The sequence below is a fragment of the Thalassophryne amazonica genome, chromosome 7, assembly GCF_902500255.1.
Source record: "Thalassophryne amazonica chromosome 7, fThaAma1.1, whole genome shotgun sequence".
Taxonomy (NCBI): Eukaryota; Metazoa; Chordata; class Actinopteri; order Batrachoidiformes; family Batrachoididae; genus Thalassophryne; species Thalassophryne amazonica.
Window position 1 is genome coordinate 91,503,754 of NC_047109.1, and position 15,111 is coordinate 91,518,864.

A 15,111-nucleotide genomic window follows, 5' to 3' on the forward strand; every position below is an offset into this window, starting at 1 on the left:
TATCACCATTTCCCTCAAATATTGTTCACAAACCAGTCTAAATCTGTGATAGTGAGCACTTCTCCTTTGCTGAGATAATCCATCCCACCTCACAGGTGTGCCATACCAAGATGCTGATTAGACACCATGATTAGTGCACAGGTGTGCCTTAGACTGCCCACAATAAAAGGCCACTCTGAAAGGTGCAGTTTTGTTTTATTGGGGGGGGGGGGATACCAGTCAGTATCTGGTGTGACCACCATTTGCCTCATGCAGTGCAACACATCTCCTTCGCATAGAGTTGATCAGGTTGTCAATTGTGGCCTGTGGAATGTTGGTCCACTCCTCTTCAATGGCTGTGCGAAGTTGCTGGATATTGGCAGGAACTGGTACACGCTGTCGTATACGCCGGTCCAGAGCATCCCAAACATGCTCAATGGGTGACATGTCCGGTGAGTCCGTTTCAGCTTCCAAGAATTGTGTACAGATCCTTGCAACATGGGGCCGTGCATTATCCTGCTGCAACATGAGGTGATGTTCTTGGATGTATGGCACAACAATGGGCCTCAGGATCTCGTCACGGTATCTCTGTGCATTCAAAATGCCATCAATAAAATGCACCTGTGTTCTTCGTCCATAACAGACGCCTGCCCATACCATAACACCACCGCCACCATGGGCCACTCGATCCACAACATTGACATCAGAAAACCGCTCACCCACATGACGCCACACACGCTGTCTGCCATCTGCCCTGAACAGTGTGAACCGGGATTCATCCGTGAAGAGAACACCTCTCCAACGTGCCAAACGCCAGTGAATGTGAGCATTTGTCCACTCAAGTTGGTTACGACGACGAACTGGAGTCAGGTCGAGACCCCGATGAGGACAACGAGCATGCAGATGAGCTTCCCTGAGACGTTTTCTGACAGTTTGTGCAGAAATTCTTTGGTTATGCAAACCGATTGTTTCAGCAGCTGTCTGAGTGGCTGGTCTCAGACGATCTTGGAGGTGAACATGCTGGATGTGGAGGTCCTGGGCTGGTGTGGTTACACGTGGTCTGCGGTTGTGAGGCTGGTTGGATGTACTGCCAAATTCTCTGAAACGCCTTTGGAGACGGCTTATGGTAGAGAAATGAACATTCAATACACGAGCAACAGCTCTGGTTGACATTCCTGCTGTCAGCATGCCAATTGCACGCTCCCTCAAATCTTGTGACATCTGTGGCATTGTGCTGTGTGATAAAACTGCACCTTTCAGAGTGGCCTTTTATTGTGGGCAGTCTAAGTCACACCTGTGCACTAATCATGGTGTCTAATCAGCATCTTGGTATGGCACACCTGTGAGGTGGGATGGATTATCTCAGCAAAGGAGAAGTGCTCACGATCACAGATTTAGACTGGTTTGTGAACAATATTTGAGGGAAATGGTGATATTGTGTATGTGGAAAAAGTTTTAGATCTTTGAGTTCATCTCATACAAAATGGGAGCAAAACCAAAAGTCTTGCGTTTATGTATATACATACACACACACACTATATATATATATATATATATATATATATATATATATATATATATATATATATATATATATATATATATATATATATATATATATATATATTGAGCTATTTTTATGGATGTCAGAATGAGTGGATTTACCACAAAAAAACTTTAAATTACACATATTATTGAAAATATTATGGAAAGTTATTCAGAAATTGAAATGTACAAACTGTGACTTCATTGTTTCATTTTAACTCTGTTCAAATCAGTGCATCTGGAAAGAATTCACAGTGCTTCACTTTTTCCACATTTTATGTTACAGTCTTACTCCAAAATGGACTAAATTAATTTTTTCCCTCAAAATTCTACTCACAACACCCCACAATGAATACATGAAAAAAAATTTTTTTTTTTGATATTTTTGCAAATTTATTAAAAATAAAAACTAAGGAATCATTCATAAATATTCACACCCTTTGCCCAATACTTTGTTGATGCACCTTTGGCAGCAATTACAGCCTCAGGTCTTCTTGAATATGATGCCACAAGCTTGGTGCACCTATCTTTGGGCAGTGTCGCCAATTCCTGTTTGCAACACCTCTAAAGATCCATTAAGTTGAATGTGGAGCATTCCAGAGATGTTAAATCTGATTCAGGGCTGGGCTACTTTCCGGATGCACTGTAATAGTAACATTATGGTATGTTATTATTATAATATTTTAATAATTACAAAAAAATTACAAAAAAGTCACTGTCTAACAACTTATTAACCTAAACACAATGAAATATTCAAAAGTAGTAATAAATAAATCTGATTTGATATCATAAAATAATACAAATGAATGAATGAATGACAGAGCCATCTTTTTGAAGGACAGGATGAGTGGACTAACTACAATCAAAATAATAAAAATAATTTAAATAAAATAAACATTATTACAGAAAAACAGTACAGAAAATTGTTGAGAATAATTAATTTAAAATTTATAGACTGCAATGTGGAATGTTCAGTAATGTTCATTAGGCACTTCCAACTGAGAGGAGGGTCTGAACTAAACCCGGAGCATGCCGGAGGGATTACAATTCCCATCTGATTTGGTAATATTTGGGATTTTGGAGATGGAAGATGTAGCTGACCAGACACTTCTGTGCTTCTTTACTTCACTCACTGCTGCTGCACAGACTAGCGGTGCACAAACAGTCCCAATGTCATGTTGATTTCTATGAAATCGTTCTTTAACTTACAGGAAAGTGTCTCTTTCTTCCCTCGATATAACGCTGTTTCACAAACTGTGATCATATTGATCCAATGAGTGATTAGTCAACATGTTTATGTTAAATGTCTTAAATCAATGTTGCCCATCATTAATTTTCCTTTTTATGTATGCATCATACTTTTATGAGTAGGACCATTATCCTGTTATTTTACTGTATCAAACTATTTTATTTGAACGAGATTAAGAATGTACTTTCACATCATCAACATTATACGAGGAACGGCAGTGACACACTGTCTGACTAATTGTACATTTTTGACATGAGTCATGAATAAAAGTACCACAACACTGAATTTAATGTTACGTGATTGCTTTGATGTTTGAGTTGCCCTTTGAACAGTCACACTGCTAGTTAGTTGGTGAGATTAATGCAATGGAAAATACACCATCCCACTACAAATCTATGTCTACTGCATTTTTAACAGTCACACTTACGTTTCAAGCCCAATTTCCGCTGACCTTTTACTGTCATCATTATGAACGTGAGTCAGAGGTGAGATCTGGGCTTTTACCTTAATTTGATCAATAAACATGTGTCACACTGACAAATTTCAATTTCAGTGAATCAAATTTTGTCCTGTGAGAAAACCCTGCTGGGTTCAATAATAAATCCACCTCGAATCATTTCAAGACATGAGTCATATTTCACAGATAATCAAAGGCATTTTTGAGAAAATGGTCTGAAATCTTGAAGAGTAAAAAACAGTTACTAAAGCTTTCATAATAATAATAATAATAATAATAATAATAATAATATACACATTACAAACAGAACAGAGACAAATACTGCTGTTGTTTTGTTTTGTTTGTTTTTTTTGGTTCATCTTAATGCTCAGGTACTTTCAAGAAAAGATGGGGTACTGTTATTATTATTATTAATATTATTATATTTTTATTTGAAACTGGTGTTATTTGTTCAGCTTTAAGGACAAACCATTTATTATTATTATTTTTTTTTTATAAATTTTCATTCTACTAAAATACAAAATCATTAATAACAGAACCCAAAGCCAAAAATAAATAAATAAATACTCCCAGACATGATACATATTTTAATCCATGAGTTTCAGATTATAAGCACCTGTTGTTTACATTTCTGTCAAGTTAACATTTTGTGATCTTATATACAAACAGGTTTATTTTGCACAACATTCTTAGCTTCTCTTGGATTATCTTGTGTTTTGTCTAACTGTCATTCTCTTTCAACTCTGTGGAACATCAAATGTAATGAGTGACTAGACAGGTACTCAGTACTCTGTAGAGTCAATTCATCAGTCAAATTTTAACACTCCTAGACATGACTATGTAGCTCTGAGAAGAAGAGGAAGAAGAACATAAACTTCAACAATTATGATGACCAAATGACCAAACAATGATCTGCATTATTATATGCATTTCCACCAAAATGTATGTCTTCATAGACATTAATATATTAAATGTGAATGTGCCTTATGAGTAATTATTAAATATGAAAACACAAAACAACAACAACAACACAAAAACAAATATCTCTTGCTAATGTAAAATAAATAAATAAATAAATCCTGGTGCAATGGTTTTCTGTAATTCTGGTAACAAATAAAACATTCAATTAAACAAACAAACAGACAGTCAGACAGACATATCTGAAAACCTAAATAAACAAATAATAAAAAAAAGAGTAATGTTACATTTGATCACAGCATGCTGCTCTGTGCTAAACATGAATTATGTGCTATGTTACATTTTATGTTTTCAGTAGTAAAATGTTCATACCAACAGCATTTTTAGGCTAGTTTTTAACTTCAAAGTCAGAATTTTGAGCAAGAAAAAAAAAGAAAAAAAAAAAGAGAATTTAAATAATTCCAATGCAGATAAAAATCCCTGTTAGCTGAGTTGGGTGACCAAAGTAACTTTTATTTTCAGTTGCGTGGCTCCTGTGATGATTTCTTCTTTCTCTTTGAAGCATTTTATCTCTATACAGTTTCAGGAGGTGCTGAAAGAAAAGATACACAAATTATACAAATGCATTTTAACACACCAGTTCCCCCAAACAGCCCTTTTCTAGCCAACTGGACTCACCGCCTGGTTTTGGTATTTCAGAGAAGCCGGGACTGGAAAGAGAAAAAGGAGAGAATTATTAAGCATTTAAATTATTGATAATAACTGATATCGTGGCTGGAGTGTGATCAAGTAGCTGAGACGTAGGTTGAAACCTGTTGTCAAGGTTACAGGTTCCAATCTACGCAAAAGCCACAGGGTTCTGAGATGATTGAAGTTATATATATCTAATACTTTCCAAACAAGCAGCTCTTCTCTGTTCTTGTCTTGCCAAACAAGCGACATGCAACCAGCTCAGAATAAATGAACTCCCAACACATAAGAGGAGAAAAGATCCAAGAAACTATTCCAAATGTGATTAATCAGCAACAGTTCTGCTTATCTTCTCTCATGTGTTGAAAGTGTGTTTGGGGTTATGCATGAAAGCGATAAAAGGTTCTTTGGAGAAGAAACATCCAGTGCAGGAATAAAAAGGAATGCAACTCGAAAATCTCTTTTCTGCACGTTTGTCCTCAAAAGTCAAATTCATATAGCATGCACAGGCGAATCATACACTAAATCTTATACATAACCCTTACTTGGATGAGGATCTTAAACATTTTGTCATTTTTTTACCTGTTTGAGGAACCATAGATGAGTTACAAAGATACAAGTGTGCGTGTGTTTCTGATAAAGCAGTGACTGTAAAAGAAATCTTAAACTTACTCAGAGCTATTAGGATGCCAGAGACAAACATAACAATTGCCAGGATAAGCCCTGTGGTCCGCAGTGTCTCATAATCTGAAGAGAATGAAATTGCATTGAAGGCAACAGTCAAATAATAATAACATTATATGACATTTCTTTTGCATTTTCAGTTGTACATACAAAGTGGTGCACAAACACATACAATAAATACCAACCATATAATTCACACAGACTAAAATTAATTAATAAAATGGAAAAGGCATAAAGTACAAATGAGACATCTTTCTTAATATAAGACACATTTGTCTGTTGAAGTGAGGTTATTTTCTTACCATAATCAAAGTCACTTTGGTCTGGAAATGTGGTTTCTGCAAAGAGGAGACTCTTCTCAGATAAAGTGGTCACATTATGCAAAAACAGCTTTTATCTACCTCTGATGTTAAACATGGGTGAGTTATTTTGTACAATTTAAGTTATAAAAATCGTTTTCTTTGTTATTACTATCATTTTCATAGTATTAAAATAATGGATGTTACCATTATGATCAAAATCCACCTCTTCTGAAATTATTATTTTTTACACTTTTGAACAAGTGGGAAAAATTGTGCCAAGACAAACCTGACCTTATGCCAGTTCATGATAGTGTCAGGGTTTGTCTTGCAATATATATATATATAAAATGAACTATTAAGATCCTATTGTCTTATGTACAATTTGTACATGTTCAATAAAGCCCCTCTATCAATTAATCAATCAATCATAAACAATATTTAAGCTTTAACACTGCCCGCAGGCCGGTGTGCATGTACACATACATGAACTTTGACAAGAGTGGAAGTTAGCTTTGAATTAGCGGAAGTTAGCGTGCACACTGACGTTCGTGAAATGTCTTGTAAATCATTTCAGAGGTGTTATCGGGTTACAAAAAAAAGTGTTTTCCATTTTAGAAGTTTTTATTTCTCGCTAGCTTTTACATAATTTATGACAAAGATGTTATATTTACACACAAAGAAAACAGAGTATGCAGCTAATAACGTCAAGGTGCCATTAACCCCCAAAAAAAAAAAAAAAAAAAAACGGAACAGAATGATACAGAATTTGACTTTTAACCTCTGAAAATAGGTCAAGGTTAGCTGTTTTTGTACTTGTCCAAGAATTTTCCCTGTGAATTTGAAGACTCTGGCTATAGTAGGACTGTATTTATACCGAGCATAGACAGACAGACGGGCGCAAAGCCTTTGCAATACCCGATGGCCATATTTGATGGCCTCAGGAAAAAAAAAAAAAAAAAAAAAAACTGTCATGAGATGAAGTCATGAAAAAAACATGAGACTGGGCTGACGACAACATGATGCACACATCAGTGAGGCACAGATTATATGAGTTTCCCAGCATGCTGTTCGAGAGTCAAAGGGTATTGCTTTACCACATACACTATGTTCATGGAGCCAGAGAAACACTTCTAAACATTGAATTGTGACTGAAAGTGCCAAAACAAGTGATGCAAAATGGAAAAAGAAAGTCAGTGATGGACACAACTAATAACCCTACAGCCTGAATGCTGATGAATGCAGCAAATTTTGTGTTTCATCATAGTTTGCAAAAGGTTGCAAAACAGTTTTTTTTTTGGATCACAAACAGTATTTCTTGCTGCAAATGAAGTTTGAATATGTTCAAAATTTCTTAGCGAATTTATGTTTCTGCAAACAGTTGCAAACATTTGTAGAACAGTTTTAAGCTTTTGTAAATGGTTGTAACATGTGTTGTAAAAGTTCTTTTTGGTACACAACCACTCTCTGACCCAAACAGTGCACCATTTCCTCTTCCTTTCTCTTCTGTAGGAGATAGATTTTATCTCCAAGGGCAGCAGAAATTCGATACGTTCACCAGCATTCGCTGCTCCGTGAGATATGGGCTTGATTTTCACCGACTCTTAGTTTCATAGTAGAGTGAAGAGAGAGAACAGATCATCAAAACAGATCAAATCTAAGCTTGCATCTCAGCTATACCTTCTGGCAAATTGTAGCTCAACTTTCAGGATTTTATAAGAAAATCCTCCTCGATACCACTTCATCATGAAGCTGTATAACTGATTATGCAAAATGCAAAACATGCACTGTGCACAATTTCTCCAATCACAGCCACAGAAGCCTATAACTTTGTCTGGGTTGTCTGGGTGTCTTGGTGGCTTTCCTCACTCTTCTCCTTCTTGCACAGTCACACAGTTTTTGAGGACTGTCTGCTCCATGCAGATTTAGAATAGAGTACCATACTGTTTGTATTTCTTCATAACTGATGGAAATAAAGTCCAAGACATTTTCAGTGACTTGGAAAACTGGCAACAAAACTTATTTACAGGTATTATACAGGTAGGTGCTCCATTACTTACGCAACTCATCATCTTTGCTTTTATATTTTTATTTAATTTATATCACATTATAGAGATTTGCTTTTTTGAGATTGAGTTTAAGGAGGATAATTTTACACATTTTTATATTGAGAAGCCTGAATTACTTTTTGCATTTGAAATGGCATAAACAAATTTAAATAACTGAAATACGAAGAAGCCAAATACTTTTTCAGGGCAATGAGACGCAGCAGATCTTTTCCATTTAAAGAGACAGGCTCCTATTGAGGAAGACGATCTGCTCTGTCATTGTTGATTGGTTTTGGATTTTCTGTCTAATACTGGGAAAGATGCCTGTTTTAAGTAGGCAAAGTTAATAAGTTAATTAAACAAAGATGTCCATTTGTTTAAAGTGGCATAGTGGTGACAATTCATGTCAAAGAAACGTGACACAGAAACTGCTTGTTTCTTGCAGAACTGAAAATATTGCAGGGTGCATTGCCTGTGTTGATCAGGTGGTTTTTAACTACAGACTTTATCAACTGTTTTTTTTTTTTTACAGTGTTCAGTAGAGGCCACAATACTTCCAATTTTTTACAAAACCGGCAAATGCTAAAAAACATAAACACACACACACAAAAAAAAACAACAAACAAAAAACACCTGCACCAATTCAACATCTTGCAAATTCAGAAAACACAAACACAGGGAACACAAATATAACCTACAGCACCTGCAAGAATTTAACTGAATTGAACATGTCTGCTGCAAATTCACACAACACACCTGAAAACACAGACGCAGTGCAAAGCTCAACAATATGAAGAACTCACAAAACAAAAAGAGAACGTGTCGAGATGCACTGGTGTTTCTCTCTAGCAGGTTGGCAAAGTTGAGTTAGTTTATTTATTTACTTTCTTGAGGATTTAACTCTAAAACTACAAAGGATGAATGAAACCTTTTGAGCATGACCAAGAAGAAACCACAACTGAATGAATGTAATGCTTTATTTTTCAACATAATCCCTATATAGGTCTGCACACTTTATCCAGCATGGCTGCAGTACCTTAATGCCCTTCTCATAGGTCTCACTCAAAATGATACTTAAGTGAAAGTACAAGTATCGTACCATAAAATGACTTTGGTAAAAGTTAAAGTCTCCTTTAAAAATTTTACTTGAATAAAAGTCTTAAAGTATCTGACATTTACTGTCCTTAAGTATCAAAGGCCCCTATAAAAGGCTGGATCCGCCTCTGGCGGAGCAGTTTGTGTTGGTGATGGGATGAGTGAAGCAGGTGGATGTGTGTAACTGTAAAGAAAGCTGTTGTTCTTTTTCTGATGACGTGCAGTCTTTTTCCTGGAAGACCCACACACACTTTTCTGTTAAACACAGAAAAAACAGCCAGGCTCTTGTGAAACAGACAGTCATTTATAGCTACACAGTTGTGCCAAATTTGAAGGAAAAATTTTAAAATAAAAACTTGTCAAGTATCACCACCACCAACCACGGCAAATCAACCAAACGCAGCACTCTTTGTGCTCACAAATCCAAAACGCAGTGCCGCTTTTTACGCACTGCTCCTCCACAGCGCTTCTCTGAGAAAATTTCAAACAAACACGCTGGCGACTGTGTGTTAACTCAGATCATGCGCTGGACTCCACCTGTGTGTGTGCGTGTTTGGAGTCCAAAGTGCAGATGGTTTTCACCCTCCACAGTCTCCTTTTCCTCAGCGGGGGCGCAGATTCAACCTGTCATCTTTTATTTTTTTTGTCTTTTAAACTTGTTTTATGTCAAACACCCGCATTAGAACCCACATTTCCATTACTTCAACTGCTGTTGGGACTCTGGTTCAAAGTGATGTTATTCAGATCTACCTCAAAAAGCCAAAAATTCTTCCTGGGCATCTGGAACCTCGTGTGTTTCTGATCAGCCTTGGAACCCATCGTGCTGAAAGTTTTGCCATTCCCAGTTCTTCTGGCAGAACCAAATGAAGACTCTCCTGGGAAATGCCCCTGATACTGGATATGTGATGTTTACTTTCTCTTGTCAGCAAGGACCATGTCATGGATCTTCTGGATCATATCAGTTGAGGTGGCAGCTCTGGGTCTTCCTCATCTTGCTCCATCTTCGACACTTGTTCTGCCCCTCTTGAATTCAGCTGACCGTGTTCTCATGGTACTTCAGAGACACTCCCTTTTTTATTGGAGAAACTGAAGCACAGCACGCCCACCAGAAATGTTGGTTTCTCAGAATGCAAAAGATGGATAACCACACCATACTTTTTCTGGGTCAGGCTCAAAACTTTTCAGTCACCCCACTTAGTTATATTTTTATGTCTAATATTTTATTTGCAATGCACTGAGCAGGAGAAGCCTGTAAAAATCCATCAGGCAGAAACCTCATGTTGTTTGTACTTCTGTTGTGGTTCTTTGCAGCATGCACATTTGCGTGTGTTATGGGTTTTGTGATTTCTGATTTTTACTAGCTGACAAGTTGACTGGTGGATTAATTGGGATTTATTAATTTATCTGACACATTATGTCAGATAGACAGAGAGAGTGGCATTCAGTCAGTGCCACTGCACACAACTTGCAAATGGGCCTCATTAACTGTGAAGTACATCCATACATACAAATGTCTTGATCTTGTCTTTGCAAGGCTTTAGCTGCACTTCAGCAACCTCTGCTGCAGAAACCACAATTTTGCCCACAACTAGTTGGTTGTACTAGTCAACTGGGTTATGAAACCTTAAGCATGTGTGGTGTGAATTTGCAGCTGAGACGTTATCAAATTAAACTGTTGTATTTGCAGGTCAGGTCACGTTCATAGCCTGTTCCTGATCAACACTGGAACCCATGATACCCTCCAGGATGAAAAACAAGACCTGACAAAGGGCGGATGAGCTCTTCTTGAGCCAACGGCCATCATGCACAAAGGCGGTTCTGATAGTCAACTCGGCACCAGTTGTGGCAACATGCAACGTGTTGTTTCCTACCATCATCTCAGCGATTAACAGGGCTTCTCAGCAAGGGACACTACACTTGCTTTGTGTAGTGTCAACATCATGGTGCAGCCTTACAGTTTAGTTTTATGACAATATGGTTTAGTTAGAGATATGGCTACCGCAAAAATCAAATCAAATCATATTTATTAATTTATATAGCGCCAATTCACGATTAAATCGTCTCAAGGCGCTTCACACAACATAAAACAACAACAAAAAAACTGAATTAAAAATTTAAAACACAATAAAAAGATGACCATAAAAGAATACAAGAATAAAAACACATCATAACACTAATGATAAAACAGGGAAAACCAATGAGTCTTTAAACGTGACTTAAAGTCTCCACAGTATCAGACTGCCGAATGTGTGCCGGGAGATTGTTCCACAGAGCTGGGGCACGGTAGGAGAAAGCTCTGTGACCGGCAGACTTTTTATTCACCCTGGGAACACACAGAAGTCCTGCACCCTGAGAACGCAGGGCCCGAGCATAGTGGTGAGAAGCGAGTAAAGTCCGTACAATGTTACTACGTCAACAATGTGACCGTCCGTCATACACCAAAGCCACCAGAAAACAGCCTCTCAATCCAGGAACTTGGAATGTGAGAACCACAAATGACAGTTACTCATTGCAAAGACCTGATCATGCAACAGCGATGATGCGTCTAGAGTTGGAGAAAGCACACATTCACATCTGTGCCTTCAGTGAAGTTAAAAAAACGAAAAAAGTCTTATCGAAAGAAGTCACACAATATTCTGGAGTGGTGGCAGGTGTTGATTTTGCAATATCCAAAAAGCTGGCCAATCATGGAAATAATCCACAACATATCATTGACAGACTTATGATTTTGCGTATACACCTGACAAATAATGATCATTTAACCCTTATCAGCGCCTACGCACCTACTATGCAAAGGACACAAGAAGTCTGTTTTTCTTGTTGCTTAATACTGACAAATTATACTGTATTTGTTGTCTTTCTGATGCCTGATTCTGTTTTTCTCTCTGTTTGAGGTGCGGCTCCATCCAGAAATGGGTGTGGTGTCTGTTTCTGTAACACTCCTGTCCTGTGCACCAGCAACATTTCCTGTATATTTGTTCTGTGAATTGTTTTGTAAATTATATTGGTAGTATGGCCCCAGCAGAGGGTCACCCCTTTGAGTCTGGTCTGCTTGAGGTTTCTTCCTCAAATCATCAGAGGGAGTTTTTCCTTACCACTGTCACCTGTGTGCTTGTTTGTGTGAAGCACACTGAGGCAACTTTGTTGTGATTTGGCGCTATATAAATGAAAATAAATTGAAATGGAAGAGTTTTATGTTGCGTGTGTGGTAGGTTATTTTTGCGTTGTCAGTGTTTTCATCATTTGCAAGATGTTTTCATCGCAATTACTTGATGTTGAAGTGATGCAGGTGTTTTCAGCATTTGCGGGTACTGTGTAAGGGTGTGTTGATTTAGCGGTGATATGTATGGTCACTGTGATGCAGACAGCAAAGGTTCTGCATTGTGCAGATCTGCAGACTTGGCTCAGAAAAGCTATGCGCCCCCCCCCCCCCCCACACACACATACAAACCTTTCTCAGAGATGCACAATGCAGCATGTTTGTTCTGCAGAAATAAGATGCACCATGATAAAGTGGGTTACGGGTGAGTTGTACTTCAAACTGTTATCCCATAGAGGTGATGACTTACAGCTGTGTGTTTACACTTTATGAAGTAACTCTGCTACTAAGGATGAGAGATGAAGGGGTATTTTACTGATGTGCGGTGTTGCAGGCTGTGTGCCAGATGATGAGGCTGTCCCAGCATCAGCACTGCGGTGTGAATGATGCTGAACCCTCATGCTTGTGCCTTAGCTCTAAGCTGGTAGCTTTGGGTTTTTCTCCTCTGCAGTAAAAGTAGCCTGATCCTTTAGAATGAAGCAAAAATGAAATGTGCTGAATGCATTTTCTATTGCTCATTCCTCAATCACTGTAATGTTTAAACATACATGCAGGAATACCACACTATAGTAAATATACACCATGCTTAAACACCCCAAATCAAATATTTTATGCATGTATATTAGATACCTAAATAAATAATAACAAAATAACTTAGCAAAACCCCAAATAGAGATCCTATTTTTTAAATCACATGGATGTGGGAAAACAAACAAACAAACAAAAAAACAGACCAACCTGTGGTGGTCATGGCTGCAGGGTCCTCTCCGTCTGCCCAAAATTAAGTTTGTTGCTTGGTTGAAATTTATGAGTGGACAAGAAGTGATGCAGCTCCACAGAACAACAAGGAGAAACTGCTTTATGATCTTTCAGAAAAAGAAAAAAAAAACTCAGAAGGAGCCATCTGGTGGTGACAGCGCAGTACTGCATTTATGAGGCGCAAAGTGCTGCATGGTGCAGCAAATGGACAAAGTGGCACATTGCAGGGAAGAGCAAGGATCAAGAAGTAATGAAAAGCAGCCTACAGTAGTTCTGCGTCAAGCCAAGGGATAAATACTGTCTTGACACAGCCTTTGGAGTGCTATTATTATTTCATACTACACAACTTGCAAAATGATTTTTGCAAGCTGTGTAGACCCACACCTGATTTTCCGCCTCAGCATATATATAAAATTATAACTCCGTATTTCATGTACTGACTGCAGTGCAGCCAACCTGCAGCTCCATAGAGAAGCTGCAGCCCTGCATTTTAGTTTGAATGAGGCAACTGGGAATATCTGCCAAACGCACACAAAATCAAAGTACTGTATTTTCTGGAGTATGAGTAGCGCTTCAGTTTGTTTTTTAACATTTTGTTATGTTGCAGCCTTATACCAAACGGAGTAAATTCGTTTTTTTTCTTTCAAACTTTTACTCACAACATCCCATAATGACAATATGAATAAAAGGTTTTTTGAAATGTTTGCAAATTTATAAAAAAAAAAAAAAATGAAATCACATGTACTCACATGGATTCACACCCTTTGCTCAGTACTTTGTTGATGCACCTTTGGCAGCAATTACACCCACAGGTCTGCTTGAATATGATGCCACAAGCTTGGTGCACCTATCTTTGGGCAGTTTTGTCCATTCCTCTTTGCAGAACCTCTTAACCTCCTTCAGGTTGGATGGGGAGCATCGGTGCACAGCCATTTTCAGATCTCTCCAGAGATGTTCAATCAGATTCAGGTCTGGACTCTGGCTGGGCCACTCAAGGGCATTCAGAGTTGTCCTGAAGCCACTCCATTGATATCTTGGCTGTGTGTTTAGAGTCATTGTCCTGCTGAAAGATGAACCGTCGCCCCAGTCTGAGGTCAAGAGCACTCTGGAGCAGGTTTTCATCCAGGATGTCTCTGTATATTGCTGCATTAATCTTTCCCTCAATCCTGACTAGTCTTCCAGTTGCTGCTGCTGAAAAACATCTCCACAGCATGATGCTGCCACCACGCTTCACTGTAGGGATGGTGCCTGGTTTCCTCCAAATATGATGCCTGGCATTCACACCAAAGAGTTCAATCTTTGTCTCATCAAACCAGAGAATTTGGTTTCTCATGGTCTCAGAGTCCTTCAGGTGCCTTTTGGCAAACTCCAGATGGCTGCTTTGTCTGACGACTCTCCCACACTGGCCTGATTGGTGGATTGGTGCAGAGATGTTGTCATTCTGCAAGGTTCTCCTCCTTCCACAGAGGAATGCTGGAGCTCTGACAGAGTGACCATCAGGCTCTTGGTCACCTCTCTGACTAAGACTTGTTTCCCCCAACTGCTCAGTTTAGACGGGCAGCCAGCTCTAGGAAGAGTCCTGGTGAATCTGAACTTCTTCCATTTACAGTATGGATGATAGAGGCCACTGTGCTCACTGGGACCTTCAAAGAGGAAGAAATGTTTCTGTACCATTCTCCAGATTTCTGCCTCGAGACAATCCTGTCTTGGATGTCTACAAACAATTCCTTTGACTTCATGCTTGGTTTGTGCTCTGAAATGCACTGTGAGCTGTGGGACCTTATATGTAGACAGGTGTGTGTCTTTCCAATTCATGTCCAGTAAACTGAATTTACCTCAGGTGGACTCCAATTAAGCTGTAGAAACAGCTTAAGGATGATCAGCGAAAACAGGATTCACCTGAGCTCAATTTTGAGCTTCATGGCAAAGGCTGTGAATACTTATGTAGATGTGATTTCTTTCTTTTTAAATTTTTTTATAAATTTGCAAAAATCTGGAAAAAGAGAAGTGTTATGAATACTTTCTGGATGCACTGTATTATTAGCTCTTTAACTTGCGATTTTTTGCAT